The 15,640-nt window shown below is 45.6% G+C and overlaps 1 protein-coding gene across 1 annotated transcript in view; it reads left to right on the forward strand.

The window, feature by feature from the left end:
- Window positions 1-4,581: 4,581 nt before the first annotated feature.
- gpr4 (G protein-coupled receptor 4) overlaps window positions 4,582-15,640 on the forward strand; it is a 38,671-nt gene continuing 27,612 nt past the window's right edge. The window contains exon 1 of the mRNA XM_035383777.1: window positions 4,582-4,775. The gene's annotated coding sequence lies outside the window, so the exon portion shown is untranslated. The remainder of the gene's footprint in view (window positions 4,776-15,640) is intronic.

Raw genomic sequence — 15,640 nt, forward strand, 5'->3', positions numbered from 1 at the left:
GTTCCTTTAGTTACTAAATTACAATGTATGTGTATTTTTTCTACGTATTAGACTTTGAAAACATAAAAAACCTGCTTTGATGTAAAACCTTAATTTCTTAATATAGACTCAAGACTGGCTGGGCGTGTCAGTTCTGTCCTAATTATTCATGCATTCACTTTTGATTGACAGCTGTCAGTTGTTAGCTAATGTTAGCTAGTTATCATACGACCGTAATAATGGATGACGAGTACAGCAATAACAGCATTAGAAATATTGAGCCATATATGTATGAGCCCATCGCTTACAGCCTACAATATAGGACCCTAATGTTATAGGATAACCTATGTTAGCACATAACATTATCTATTGTTTTTTTTTTTTTTTTGCGGCAGTAACGTTATAACAGTCTGGAGAATAAAGTAACGTTATACTCGCCGTTAGCTATATTTGCACAAGATAAGTACAGCTCATTGCTACATTAGCAAAATTATCGATAGCCAGACAGCAAGTAAATTGGGGAGATGAGGTTAATGGTAACGTTATAGTTGGTAGGCTTGATTCGATTAATAGCAGAACGTCATCTAGCCCGAACGGATGCTTACCGGAACCAGTCCGTTCAACCGGCCTTGAACTTGGGAGCACACACTATATAAATATTCATACTGGGTGAGTGTTTTGGCCACCGCACATTGGTCAATGCAAAGTAGAAACATTCGCAACGTCATGAATTTGGTCTCAAAACCACCAATACCAAATACTCCGCCAGGCAGCATTGTATAGTTTTTAGGGGAAAAAAACAAATTCATTACATACATGTATGAAATACTTTTAAAATCAATGTGTAAGTAACCTTATAGTCTTTGGTCATAATATAAGCATTTTAAAATCATGATTTTGACTGCAGAGGGTCTTTAAATACTCCAAATAGCACTTTTTCATTGACATTCTTCTCCCTCTCCTTTGCCCTCCAGAGGCACAGGGGGCGCCCTCCTTGTTCAACTATGTATATAATAGTATTTGAAACAATAAACAGCAGGGGAAGCATGTAAACAGAGCTGGCTGCAGCTTTCCCATGAAGTCAAGTGTTTGTAAATCCATCCTGAAATGGACACAGTATCCCCTGATGGAACAATGTAGCTTAGGCTGCTGCCAACATATTCTAGAGATCCACACCTGACTGCTGAACAGACTCACCCTTTTTTTTTTTTTTTTGCATTATGATTTTTTTCTCTCTATTGCCATGTTTGTCTGTCTGCATATCTATGGAGTTGCCAGGCATTAAAATCCCTGAAACGGGATTGGACATGTGTCGTCTCAGTTAATGAAGTACATGTTCACTGGCCGCTGCTGTCGTTCCTGCGATCGTTTCCTCCACCTCACCCCGTTGAGGCGTGTGATTAGTGAGAAAGTGGCTCGGAAATAAAAAGCAGCCCTCATTTCATCAGGTGAAGGGCCACCTCTTATTGTCCCTCGCCTTGACATTGACCATAATCACGCAATAATTCATACCTAGACTGAACTGCAGGCAGCCCTCTTCATATTACACTTGGTGATGTTTTATCGCAGATTAAATACTGGCTCTTGATTAGGGCCATTGTTGCCATTGTGACAGATGGTTTTTAGCCCTCTCAAAGAGAATATTCCAGACAAAGTCCCTCATTTAAGCAGCTTAAAATCAATTAATGTAAACAGGAGAGGGAGGAGGCCAGACCAGCCCCGCATCCTTCCAAATTTCTCCCTGTGGGGTCTCTCCTGAGGAAGTCCCGGCCAACTTTACGGCCAACTTGGCAGCAATGGTGAAAACAGCGTGGAGTGGAGCACACAGCCCTTCAGATACAGGGCTAACAGGAGCACATAGCCCTTCAGATACAGGGCTAACAGGAGCACACAGCCCTTCAGATACAGGGCTAACAGGAGCACATAGCCCTTCAGATACAGAGATAACAGGACAGGAGCACACAGCCCTTCAGATACAGGGCTAACAGGAGCACATAGCCCTTCAGATACAGGGTGTTACGTCCCCTGCCTCTGCTTGCCTGGGTAGTGCAGGTGGAGGTAGTTGCTTAATTACCTAATTGCCTGATTGCTTCCACCTGCCTGTGGCCCAATATAAGCCCAGTAGTATGAGGCAGGGGAGATTTTCTTTTGGGGCTTGTGATTTGTGTGGAGAGATTTGGTTTTGTGAACTTTGTGTGTTTTTGTTTGTAATTTAGATTAATAAATGTCTGGGTTTGTTTTTAGATCCGTTTCTGTCTTGTTTTCGGTGCATCTGGACTTTGTTTGTTGCGGCCAGTCGAACCAGCCGTAACACAGGGATAACAGGAGGACATAGCCCTTCAGATACAGGGCTAACAGGAGCACATAGCCCTTCATATACAGCGCTAACAGGAGCACATAGCTCTTCAGATACAGGGATAACAGGAGCACATAGCCCTTCAGATACAGGGCTAACAGGACAGGAGCACATAGCCCTTCAGATACAGGGCTAACAGGAGCACATAGCCCTTCAGATACAGGGATAACAGGAGCACATAGCCCTTCAGATACAGGGATAACAGGAGCACATAGCCCTTCAGATACAGGGCTAACAGGAGCACATAGCCCTTCAGATACAGGGCTAACAGGAGCACATAGCCCTTCAGATACAGGACTTACAGGAGCACATACCCCTTCAGATACAGGGCTAAGAGGACAGGAGCACATAGCCCTTCAGAAACAGGGCTAACAGGAGCACATAGCCCTTCAGATACAGGGATAACAGGAACACATAGCCCTTCAGATACAGGGATAACAGGAACACAGAACCGAAATCAACTAAACGTGTTTATGTCCCTTTAGCTTAAGGGAGGCCTTTCTCTGGTCAGCCTTTTCTGCACACGCCCTTGGGGATGCATGACCACGCCCACAAGCACATCCTTCCCTAAGATCCTGACATAGACATAATCCCTTACAGTATACACACTTCATAGTTTCGGCATCTGTTTGGGACAAACTTAATCCTGTTTGGAAGACATTTCCCTTGTTTCAGAAGGTCATAGAGCATTTAGTTTTTTTTGCCACAGGAAGCCTAAGAAACGCGCTCTAGCAGCCCAGAAATCTTAAGGGTTGCCTCGCTGTGGCAGCAAAAATTGCCAAAAGTAAATGAAAAATGATCGTAGTGATATGATGAATTTTTTAAACATCTCATACCAAAGAGGAGATTAAAGAGAAAAGTTGGAAACACACTTTCACCAACATCAGTACTTTCATAACCTTCCCAACTGCAGGGAGACAGGGCTTCGGTGTAAATATCATGCTTCAATGCCCTTGTCTCCTGCAGCCCGCATGATGAATTTAATGCCATTTCGGCCATTGTGTATTTGCTAAACTGGTGTTAAACTCATAACAAGCTTGGTAAAAGAGCTAGTACGTGGATGCCCAAATCGGGACATTGAATCTAAATCCAGCCTTGGTTTTCTTTCCCCCCTGGTAATTAACTGAACAACTGGTGCTACTGATTGTCCAGACTATATTCACACCTGACTCTCAGGTAAAGGGAGGTACCTGACCAAAACAACTGTTCTTTGACCTCAAGGGCTGTGATTTCAATAGGTTAGTAAATTAATAATTTGGGCCGCATTCTCTAATGGTAATTTTCAACTGGTGTGCTTCAGTAGTAGCCAAAGCATTACTGGCATGAGCAAAAGCATTACTCTTATCCCGAGTGACCTAGTGAAACATGAACAGCACAATCACACAGATGTGGGACTGAAGTTCACTGCCATAGAGGAGGAATTCTGTTAAGCACAGAGCAAAAAAAGTGCTGGACTCAGCTGACAACTTGTGTACCATGCTGACACATATTAGCAAACACCAATAAAACATAAAGGAGTGGTAAAGTTAAGGGTTAGTAAAGTGTTAAAGAGAGTGGAGGAGGCTAAGGGGCTGACTGAAGGGGTGGCCCTTCAATGGTGATGGGTACAGCTTCTCTGCTGTCATCACAAGAAGTTCCTTCCGAAGGGGAGGGCAGAACAGAAAGCAGATGTGTCTACGAAGTGCGAGCGCTTCTACTGTGTAGGGCAAGCTGGGAATGCACTTACTAATGAGTTTTTTTCCTTTTAAGTATGTGTTTCTAGGCTACATTGGTAGCCGAACGCAAAGCCAGACTGTTTAGCACACACAATTACCTTGAACTGCTTCTGTGCAAATCAGATGGGAAGTCGGTTGCTAAGACAACCAGCAACTGCGGAAAAAACGTGCCAATTAAACTATTTGCTTAATTGGCGAGGCATTCATGTCACACCAATTGCTGCTTAAATTAAACTCAAACCGTGTATATTCGATTTGACATTGTTTTCTGATGACACGCTTATATTGTAAGTGCGCAATGGCATTACACAATTGCGTTATTTCCACTCGGAGAGCAAGTTGTGGTAGTATGGAAAGTACAGAATACGGAGATATACTGTGTTGTAATACTGTACTGCCATGGTCAGAAATGACTGATGATGCTTATTAGCATACTTTATCGCTTGTGAGAATCAGTGCAACGGCGTGTGCCCCTGTGTGCGAGAGTGTGTGCGCGTGTCTGTGTGTGTGTGTGTGTGTGAGAGAGAGAGAGAGAGAGAGAGAGAGAGAGTGGCCGTCGCCACTGCTCTAATACGCATCGTTGCACGCCGCCGCTCTCAGAGAGGAAGCGAAGAGAGGAATAGCGCGTGTTTCAGCCGTCAAGACTGCTGCCATCTGTTTCAGGCTTTCCTTCGTCAGTATGGACACTTCGGTATTTCGGAAAACCACTGCTAAAGGACCGAAATGTAAGTGGTTAAACTTTTATTCGTTTGTCCTTATGCATCTACTTTGCGACAGTAACTAGCCATTGCCTTTCTCATTTACCTGCTTACCCATGTAGCCAGAGACTGCTGTGCGAAGTGCCCTCACGAGCCAGTTACACTTGTTGGAAAATTGTATGATAGTTATAATACTATATATATATATATATATATATATATATATATATATATATATATATATATATATATATATATATTTTTTTTTTTTTTTTTTTTTTTTTTTTTGGAGGGGGACTGAATTTCAGTCGACAAAGGATACATGATACGCTTTACTGTACTTACGATAATATGTTCCATCACCATTGATTGTAGTTAAATTACCGTTGTTCTTTGATTGACTGCTTTTTGACACTGGACTCGAATGTTGCTTTTTTATCAGTAATGTTTCTGAAAACCGTACATATGATTAACACATTAGTAAGGAATCCAGGCTGTTTAAAACAATGTTGTACATTTATTTAACTATCCGTTCTGCTAGTTGTCTTGCTATCCGACGGCGTTCACTGTGTGCCGTAATTACCTGCAGTAATATTTGTAGTTTAATAATATTTTTATTGTTCATGCCAAAAACACGATGAACAGTATGGACATATCTCGATAGTTCCAGTTAACCCTTTATTGATAATACATATGCAGTTGTCAACGTGACGCTTAGTAATTATTACCATTACCATGGTATAACTAAAACATTACCACCCACACAATAATTACTGCTTTGACAGGATGCACAGTAAAATTGATGCTGTTGCAACGGGACAGTGTTAAACTTCGTTTTTTGAAGTGCATTCTAACTTTAAAAGGTAGTGTGGCATTTGGCTGCGTATTTTTCTTCTTTGTGTTGGAAAATACATTTGGGGTTGAGTGTGTGCGTGGTTCGTGAGTTATATACCTTTATCAGATTAGTGATGTTTCCGTATGTCTAGCTTCTGCCTTCTAGGTTCATGCGTGCAACTGCCTGCTAGCTGTATGCCTTGTATCCTGCCAGTTTATCACTATAATAATAATAATAATAAGCAGTTGCGCCTCGATACCACAGTGCAGTCGTGCCATGTTGCAGGTTCATGGGTGGCTATACAGGGCAAAACTGTCTTATGACGACAGTTTGAAATGAGCGCAGTTAAATAAGTTACAAACAAACACTTCATTCTCCCTTGGACATAACTACAAATTTTCACTTTGCTGAGTCAGATTGTCGCGGTGAAAGTAATTACGTACTTCATCTGTCTGGACATGCGTGCGGAAAATGAAATGAAAGTGCGATAAAATACTGCATCCTGTACGTCATATCAGGAATTATATTTCACTCAAGTACTCCTATAGACAGGCAGTGACCTTAATTTTACTATTATTGTGATTATTAATATAATTATTATTAGAGATAGTGGTAGCAGTAATAATGGGGTAGTAGTAGCAGCAGCAGCAGCAGTAGTAGTAGTAGCAGTAGTAGTAGTGATGATGGTAGTAGTAGTAATTTTAATGGCAGTAGTACTGAATGTACACTATCCTAATGCACTGAGCAGCTAGTATATTTGTTATGACATTAGTGTGATTTAAATATTTTATAATAGTAAAAATACTTCAACTAAATACTAAATTACGGATAGCTAAAATCAATCTCAGCCAATGAAAGTTCCACTCCCGGGAAACTGCTGTGTTTCTGTCACAGCCCGCCACTGCGTCTGCTTTATGGTTATGGTTTTTCATGGTTATTCATGAGAAGGTTTCCCCGTCTGTCTCAGAATCTTAAGAAATTCAGTGCAATTGTCATGAAGGATGTTGCTTACAGAAACTTTGCTTGTTAGTTGTTTTTTTTCTGCAGTTGTTGTGGCAGCTCATGGAAACAGGAGTGCCACTAGCCCCTGCCTGTCTCCTTACACAGCCTTTGTGTCCCTTAATCCCGAATCAGGGCCTCTTTGCAGAACTTTAGGGGTCGCAGAGCTGCCCTTCAGTGCTCCAGTGTCCTGCGGTTTCCTTGTTTACCTCAGACAGAGGGCAGTGTCATTTGACCCAGCGTCCACCCCCCGAGCTGTCTGTTTCCTGGTCTGCTCGCCGGTCTGCTCACTGGGGAAGTCTGCTCATCGGTCTGCTCGCCGGTCTGCTCAGCAGTCTGCTTGCCAGTCTGTTTCCTGGTCTGCTCTACGGTCTGCTCGCCGGTCTGCTCAGCAGCCTGTTCACCGGTCTGCTCGCCGGTCTGCTCGGCAGTCTGCCCGCTGGTCTGCTCACCGGTCTGCTTGGCAGTCTGCTCGCTGGTCTGCTCTCCGGTCTGTTCACCGGTCTGCTCGCCAGTCTGTTCACCGGTCTGCTCGGCAGTCTGCCCGCTGGTCTGCTCACCGGTCTGCTTGGCAGTCTGCTCGCTGGGCTGCTCTCCGGTCTGCTCGCTGGGCTGCTCTCCGGTCTGCTCGCTGGTCTGCTCGCCGGTCTGCTTGCCGGTCTGCTCGTCGGTCTGCTTGCCGGTCTGCTCGCTGGTCTGCTCGCTGGTCTGTTCGCCGGTCCGAGCGTTGTGGATGGAGGTAATGCGATTGTTGTGGAATGGCAGGGGCAGAGAGAAACAGACACAAACACGTCATTATCCCCTCCCCCGCACCGCATGGCATGCGCCTGCCCGCGGAACGCTCGGCTGCGTGTTGCGCCATGCGCCCTGTCCGAGTCTGAGCTACGCGTGCACCCCCCCCCCCCCCAGCCCCCCCCCCCCCATCGCCCCTCGACACTTTCACGCATCGTTACGTCCATTTTCACACTGTCTAATGAAGTCACATCCCCTTAAACAGTCAGTCTTTTTCCCCAGCCTCTATTTTTAGCAGGGAGGGAACATCGTATTTGCGAGGAGCTTCCCCCCCCCCGTGCTTGCTGCCAGAGCGGGTTTGGGTCACGCACCAAATAGTAGTACGGCTGCAACAGGACGTCCAGACGTTTCATCACGGCGTGCGGACAGTCGGTGTAATTGCCTGCTTGGGGACGTGAGATAAGCGGGGAAGTCAAATGGCAATAGGGGGGTGGTGGGGTTATCGCCCAATTACAAGCGCAGGCTTGTCTGGTCTGCAGGCACGTCTAATTGAATCTCTGTTTCGGAGGCATCGGCTGGTCAGAAACTCAATTTGCTGGAAGGGTGTGTCGGCTGCAAGGATCCGTGAGTTATAGACCTGTGTATGGTCTGCATTTGAATGCAGCCCATAGTTTTCCTGTTGCTGCAACAACATTTATTTTGGGTTGCCGGGGCAATAAATTGAGTGTGGATTTGAAAGTTCCCCTACTTTGCATAAAAGGGGAAGTGTGTCTCTTCTGCTCTCTGGCTTGTTTGTCTTGGTGTCACATGATTTCATTAGAGCTATACTAATGTTTAAGTCATTTACTGGAACAATTATAAGAAAGCCTGAAACCTACAGTACATATGTACATATAATATTCATATGGCTTTTTCTACCAGTACTTCGGGGTGTAACTTAGGATAGCCTGGATACCATGTACGATCCTTTCAATTTTCGAAATTAGCAAGTATTTTTTAAGCAGATACAAGGCTTACAAGATCACTGCTGCTAAGTGGCAGAGTACTCTTGTGTGCCTGAAGCCTGTTTCACAGCAGCTGAGCATTTTCTCGCGCTTTACTTCGCACAGAACATCGCTGAGGATCGGGCACATCTGCACCTGCGAGCTGTGCTTTCCCTGGCCTGGCCTCACAGCTGGGGCTGCTGCTGGGGTGACCTGTAGGCTACTATAGTACCACTGAGGCCCCCTGGGAATTAGAGTTTTTATTCACTTTGAGTGTACTCCCTAGTGATATTACTTCTGGCAGATTAACTGACTGTTTTTCAGCACATCCTGGTTCAGAATTACATATATATAAACAAAGCCTTCACTTGGAATGTAAACAATGTAAACACCAAAAATATACAGCTGATATATAAACCAATAAATGTGCCTTAAAAAACAAAAACAAAAGCTGTCTTTTGGAATAAACAGTTGAAACAGCATTTTGTAGCCACCACATGGTAATTGAATTCTGTTTCAGTGTCTGTTGTAGCGACTAAACTAACCCAAAACATAAACATGTACATGTTACCTGACAAAAGTACCTCCATCCTTTAAGCAAATGGTGAGTGTTTTCATGTGTAAATCTTTGATTTAATCTGAATACTCTGGGAATAGAGTAGAGCAGAGCAGGTAGGCGAGCGGCTCATAGAGCACAGAGCAGGAAGGCGAGCGGCTCATAGAGCACAGAGCAGGAAGGCGAGCGGCTCATAGAGCAGAGCAGGAAGGCGAGCGGCTCGTAGAGCACAGAGCAGGAAGGCGAGCGGCTCATAGAGCACAGAGCAGGAAGGCGAGTGGCTCGTAGAGCACAGAGCAGGAAGGCGAGTGGCTCGTAGAGCACAGAGCAGGAAGGCGAGCGGCTCGTAGAGCACAGAGCAGGAAGGCGAGCGGCTCGTAGAGCACAGAGCAGGAAGGCGAGCGGCTCGTAGAGCACAGAGCAGGAAGGCGAGCGGCTCGTAGAGCACAGAGCAGGAAGGCGAGCGGCTCGTAGAGCACAGAGCAGGAAGGCGAGCGGCTCGTAGAGCACAGAGCAGGAAGGCGAGTGGCTCGTAGAGCACAGAGCAGGAAGGCGAGCGGCTCGTAGAGCACAGAGCAGGAAGGCGAGCGGCTCGTAGAGCACAGAGCAGGAAGGCGAGCGGCTCGTAGAGCACAGAGCAGGAAGGCGAGCGGCTCGTAGAGCACAGAGCAGGAAGGCGAGCGGCTCGTAGAGCACAGAGCAGGAAGGCGAGCGGCTCGTAGAGCACAGAGCAGGAAGGCGAGCGGCTCGTAGAGCACAGAGCAGGAAGGCGAGCGGCTCGTAGAGCACAGAGCAGGAAGGCGAGCGGCTCATAGAGCACAGAGCAGGAAGGCGAGCGGCTCGTAGAGCACAGAGCAGGAAGGCGAGCGGCTCGTAGAGCACAGAGCAGGAAGGCGAGCGGCTCGTAGAGCACAGAGCAGGAGGGCGAGCGGCTCGTAGAGCACAGAGCAGGAAGGCGAGCGGCTTGTAGAGCACAGAGCAGGAAGGCGAGCGGCTCGTAGAGCACAGAGCAGGAAGGCGAGCGGCTCGTAGAGCACAGAGCAGGAAGGCGAGCGGCTCGTAGAGCACAGAGCAGGAAGGCGAGCGGCTCGTAGAGCACAGAGCAGGAGGGCGAGCAGCTCATAGAGCACAGAGCAGGAAGGCGAGCGGCTCGTAGAGCACAGAGCAGGAAGGCGAGCGGCTCGTAGAGCACAGAGCAGGAAGGCGATACAGGAGGCTGATGCTTCCTCACAGCAGCCCTTCCCTTCTGCAGGTTACCCAGAGGAAGCCAAAGCATTTCCCCCCAAATGCTCCCGTGCTTGACCCCCCCCCCCCTCACACTCGGCCTGAGAGAAGCAGAGAACACTCTGTTTCACGCCCTGAAATTTGGCCGTCCTGCTACAGACAGTCTGTCCTGTTACAATGAGGGATGCCAGGAGTTGTCTCGCTTTCCATCACCCTGCAGTCTCCCGCGATGGTGATGGAACGGGAGAGGATGCACAGAACTAATAATCTGAAATGTCTGTTTTAATGCTAGAATCGTGAAAAATACATTATTGGACCTTGATGCTGAAAATAGTGGGGGCTATGACTTGGTTGGGATTATAGAGAGCTTGGGGAGGAGGATGGGGATGAATATAGTATAGAGGGGTACAAAATCATTTGGAAGGATAGACCTAGTAAGAGAGGTGAGGGTGTAGCTCTCTGTAAAAGAAAATTTTAATGTGCAGAAAATTCCAGAAATTGACCAGCAGTGAATGTTTTTGGATTAAGCTCATTGCGGAACATGAAAAGGGCCTTACGGTAGGTGTGTGTTACCAGCCACCAGCTTCAGACAGTAGTGTGAATTCAATGCTCTTTGGAAACAAACTGGTCAGGATTGTTACCATTATTATGGGTGACTTCAGTTACCTTGCTATTAGTTGGGAAATGGTGACAGGACAAGGAAAAAGTGAGGAAGAATATTTAGATGTTATAAATGACCTTTTCATGGCACCATATGTCAATCAGCCGGCAAGAGGGAAATCAGTTCTGGATCTGGTGCTTTGCAATGGTTCGGACAGAATTAGTAGCATTGAGGTTATCGAGCCACTTGGAACTAGTGATGATTCTGCAGTTTGCTTTGATATATTTTGGCAAAGTAACAAGGCCTCCTCTATGGCTAAAATTTTGTTAGAAAAATGAAGACAGTAGGAATTAAAGTACGTATTTCAGAGTGGATTCAGAACTGGCTACAAGATAGAACACAAATGGCGCTTCTCCACTGACCAGCACGGCGCGGTACAGGATGGCAAGCATTCGTATCCTACCCTTGCCGTGTTGCCTGTTACGCTTCTCCATTACACAACAGACCTGTGAATGTAGGAGGAGTCATGGGAGGAGTAAAGCAGAGTAAAGTGTCCTAAATATGTAATAATTAACTCTTGTATGTATTTCTATGCTCTGTACTCTTGTATGTTTTCTTGTATGGGGATGGGACAACATTACATTACATTACAGGCATTTAGCAGACGCTCTTATCCAGAGCGACTTACACAACTTTTTTACATAGCATTTTACATTACACTCTCATCATCACTGTTGCATGCATCACAAAAACTATTACACTACTAACAAATGCTAACATTACAGTGTGAAATATCCACATATAATACCACTAACCTATTTAAAGACACTTAATTTAAAAAATAACGTATATAACCAAAATATTTGACCAGTAATACTTACATTACGTCTCTCGTCTTTTACTGCTATCACAGAGTAAGTTATTGCGATGATAAGAAAATTTTTGGTTACGCTGACCTATAAAACACTATTCCAGAAGCAAAATTAGATATGTTATACATCGTTAGAAAGCTTATACTCTCACCTACTGAATAAATTAATTGTCAAACAAGCCAGACTATACAGCTTGTTACGCACAGCTTGTTATTTACAAAGGTACCCAGGCATTGTCATATATTGTCCAAGACAATATATGACTACTTGGTCTCAAAAGGGACATCTCTACGCGTAGAACCAATGGTAAGGTTGTATATTTATTCAATATTTAGTCCCAGATATTGACTGTAAAATTTGCTAGTTAACGTTACTCCCTCTTGCTGTTGTGGTATTTAAAAATGGTGGTTGCTGCTGGTGAACAAACTGAACATGGGATGACGTTTTGTGACTATTTCCATTGACTAATCAATGGTCTGCAGTATTGAATTGCAGCATGGATAGTACCTTTGGTACCTACCCCAGAGCAGTAGCTAAAATCGGCACGGGTCAGGTGGCAGTGGAGAAAGCAAAACAAAGCGGGAGCACGGATTCTGGCACGGCACAGTGGTGGAGAAGCACCAAAAGAGTAGTAGTAGGGATATTATCTGAGCAGGGAACTGTTGGAAGTGAAGTCCCACAAGGATCAGCTCCTCATATATCAATGACCTCGACAGGGACATAGAAAATACATTAGTCAAATTTGCAGATGATACAAAACTGGGAGGCCCATCTAATAGTTTGGAATATATTAAAGCAATCCAAGAAGATTTAAACAATCCAGAAGTGGGAGGAAACCTGGCAAATGAAATTCAAAATAGCCAAATGTAAAGTTCTGAATGTGGGAAATAAAACAATTAGGCAACATTACTTTTTGGGAGGAACAACTGGAAATTGGAATATTCTTAGTTTGAAAAAGACTTGGGAGTAAGGTTTGATCAAAGCCTTTCAGATTCTAGGCAGTGTGCTGTAGCAATAAACAAGTATGAAACCTTCCAGACCCACGGCGCACCTGTGCTAACTATATAACTAGCTTGCTATGGCATGCCCTCACCCCTGTAACATTATTTGTTGTCCTCTGTGTGTCCATACATCTGTATCGGTGGTTGTAGCTGTGTGCCCTTAGCTCCTACTCATGCGTGCAGGATAGCATCCATACGTGCTAACTAGGTTAACTAAAGTAGGCGATCTGTACTCGCTAAGTAGGTTAACTAAAGTAGGAGAAACGCGAACATGTTAGGGTTAGCTAAAGTAACGTTAGGCGATAAAGCTGTGCCTAAAAATGTCGTGCCTTACCACCTGCACATGTGTCCTACTAAACGTCCTACTAAACGAAACACCACCTGCGCATGCGTCCCACAAAACGTCCCTCAAAGGTCATCCATGGGTGAGTGACCACAATTTGCCATGCATAGCCCATGGCGGCAGTCCTGCCTGCGCACCGTGAGAATAAGACCAATGGGATGCTGGGATATATAGGCAAAAGTATTGAGTATAAATCCAAGGAAGTTATACTTGTCTTATACAATACATTCGTTAGGCCACACTTGGAGTATTGTGTGCAGTTCTGGGGAAAGATACAAGATCAGTTACATGAAAGATATAGAGGCTCTGGAAAAGGTTCAAAGAAGGGCAGCCAAAGTGATTCCTGGTATGAAAGATAAAAGCTATGAGGAAAGACTTAAGATGCTTAATCTCTTCAAGTTTAGTAAAAGGGGACTTAGAGGTGATTTAATTTAGGCTTTTAAATTCATAAAGGCAATCAAGAATGTGAACTACAAGAGATTCTTGTAGTTCACATTCTCTCGAGGTTGAGTACTGTTAGTAGAAGGAGACATAAATGGAAATTAGCAAATGGCAAATTCCGTGCAGATACTTGGAATAATTTTTTAATGCAGAGAGTAGTCAAAGTGTGAAGCCTGACAGTTCACGTAGTAGAGGCAGGAACTCTGGGGATTTTCAAGAGAAGGCTTGATAAGGTACTATCTGGTCTGAAGGCAATCAGAGGTAATCAGAGCGCTAGGTACAATTTAGTCAGGAAAATGGCAAGCACTGTTGGGCTGAATGGCCTGTTCTTGTCGTTATGTTATGTTATGACGCAAATGAGCGCGTCAGAGGCGGCACCTTCGCTGCACAAGGTGACATGTCCGAACGCTCGCACGCACCCATGCACGGGCTGTTAAACACACGCGGAGATGGTGCGCCATGTTGCTGACTGGAGCGGCAGGCCAGCTGAGCCAGCGTGATTCTCGCGGTCCTCTCGGTCGGGAACCAACTCAAAAATCTGCCACTTTTATTGAAGTCATTAATTCTCCTCCCAGGACATCAGCCCTGGGCTCTGCAGAGCCACTCCGCTGCCTCCCCAGCCGACCGTGAAATGGGTAAAAAATGAAGCACCTGTGCTGATTCCTTGCCATGCAAAGGGTGCTGGCCCTAACCTGCCGTCGCTGCGCGTTTACATAAGCCGTGCGGGCAGGCCTGTCCTTGGGTTTGGAAGCTGAGGGGCGCCCGTGAGCACTGATATCTTATTGCTCCTTTACTGTCTACTGACATGCCCACAAGTCCCAGGAGAGTGTGTGTGTGTGTGTGTGCATGCATCTGAGTGTGTGTGCGTACGTGCATGCGAGTGTGTGTGTGCGTGAGTGTGTGGTGTGTGTGTGTGCGTGTGTGTGTGCGTGAGCGTGTGTGTGTGTGTGTGTGTGTGCGTGCATCTGAGTGTGTGTGCGTACGTGCATGCGAGTGTGTGTGTGGTGTGTGTGTGCGTGTGTGTGTGCGTGAGCGTGTGTGTGTGTGTCTGTGCTTTGTGTTCTCAGCTCAAAGGTTATAATGACATTAGCACCTTGTGGTTCATCAGAGGAGGGGAAATGGCAGGGTGTGATGTACTGGGCCGCGTCCTGTTCAGTGTACCGCCTGCTCGTCGTCCTTCACTCATCGCTGCCAGACTGAATCCTCTTCCTCCTCTAGATGCTGTCGTTAAAGCTGCGGTCCCAGTGTGCTGCCGATTGGCCACATACCCCCTCTCTGGCAGCGTGGCTGAGTGCAGAGAGCAGCTCCGTTTTTCTGGGTGGGTGAGAGAGCCACCCTTGACGCCATGGCTGCCCTGTCCAAAAACAGCAGTGAAAAGCCACACGGAAACCCCCCTCCCCCTCACCCCACCCCACCTCCCCCCCCCAACCGTGGGTACACATCTCAGAAAAGAGACAAAAACAGCAGAAACTGCGTTGTTTGCCTTCCTGAGTGGTGTGTGGTTAGATGAACCGCACATGCGTGCCTGGTGGCGGGGTGTTTGTTATGAGGCTCCTCGTTTCTGTGCGAACTGGGCGGACTACTCCGGAACTTGGTATTCATTGCATCACTCTTGCCAGTCTCTTTTCAATGCAGCCTTCTTTGGTCCTTTTTAATCTGAGTTTAATTGTGGCTGAACAACAGATGTGGGGGGGTCGGGTGGGGGGTTGTTTAAAATCCCTCTAGGGAAGGGGGCAGAATCGTGGCCTGTGGGTTTCAGTTAGTTGCTGTATGTCCCCTGTACTCTTACACTCAGAGTTAGGCACATCTCTTCCTTTAAAAACAATTTAACTGTGTGCTTTGATGTTAAAACCCTTTAAGTTGTGAAATCACAAATGTTGTTAGAATGTTCTTAACTGAACATTCTAATGCTGATGTAACTGATGTAAGTAATTGAAAGCAATGAATTTCTGGAACACTGACTTGAAAAAACATTCCAAATAACCTACTCTTCAGAGGATTAACTCCCTTGAGATAAAAGTGTTTATCAACTGGCTGAATAAGATAAGATGGCCATTAAAAGCCCTGCTGATAGGCCCCTTGGTCATTTATTTATTAACATCATGAGGCTGAATCTCCAGGGGTTAGGAGCAGACACAGGTCCATTCAAGTGTACAGATTTATGAATAATTCTCATGGTACCCAGCTGAGCCGCAAACCTCCTCTGGAGATGCTTTATGAATATGGGCTACTGTTAGTACAAAATTGCCTGCAAGTTATATGCATAACGTACCTGAACCAGGCCTTGGTTTAGTTCTATTCTTCC

Source organism: Anguilla anguilla, chromosome 12, assembly GCF_013347855.1.
Source record: "Anguilla anguilla isolate fAngAng1 chromosome 12, fAngAng1.pri, whole genome shotgun sequence".
Taxonomy (NCBI): domain Eukaryota; kingdom Metazoa; phylum Chordata; class Actinopteri; order Anguilliformes; family Anguillidae; genus Anguilla; species Anguilla anguilla.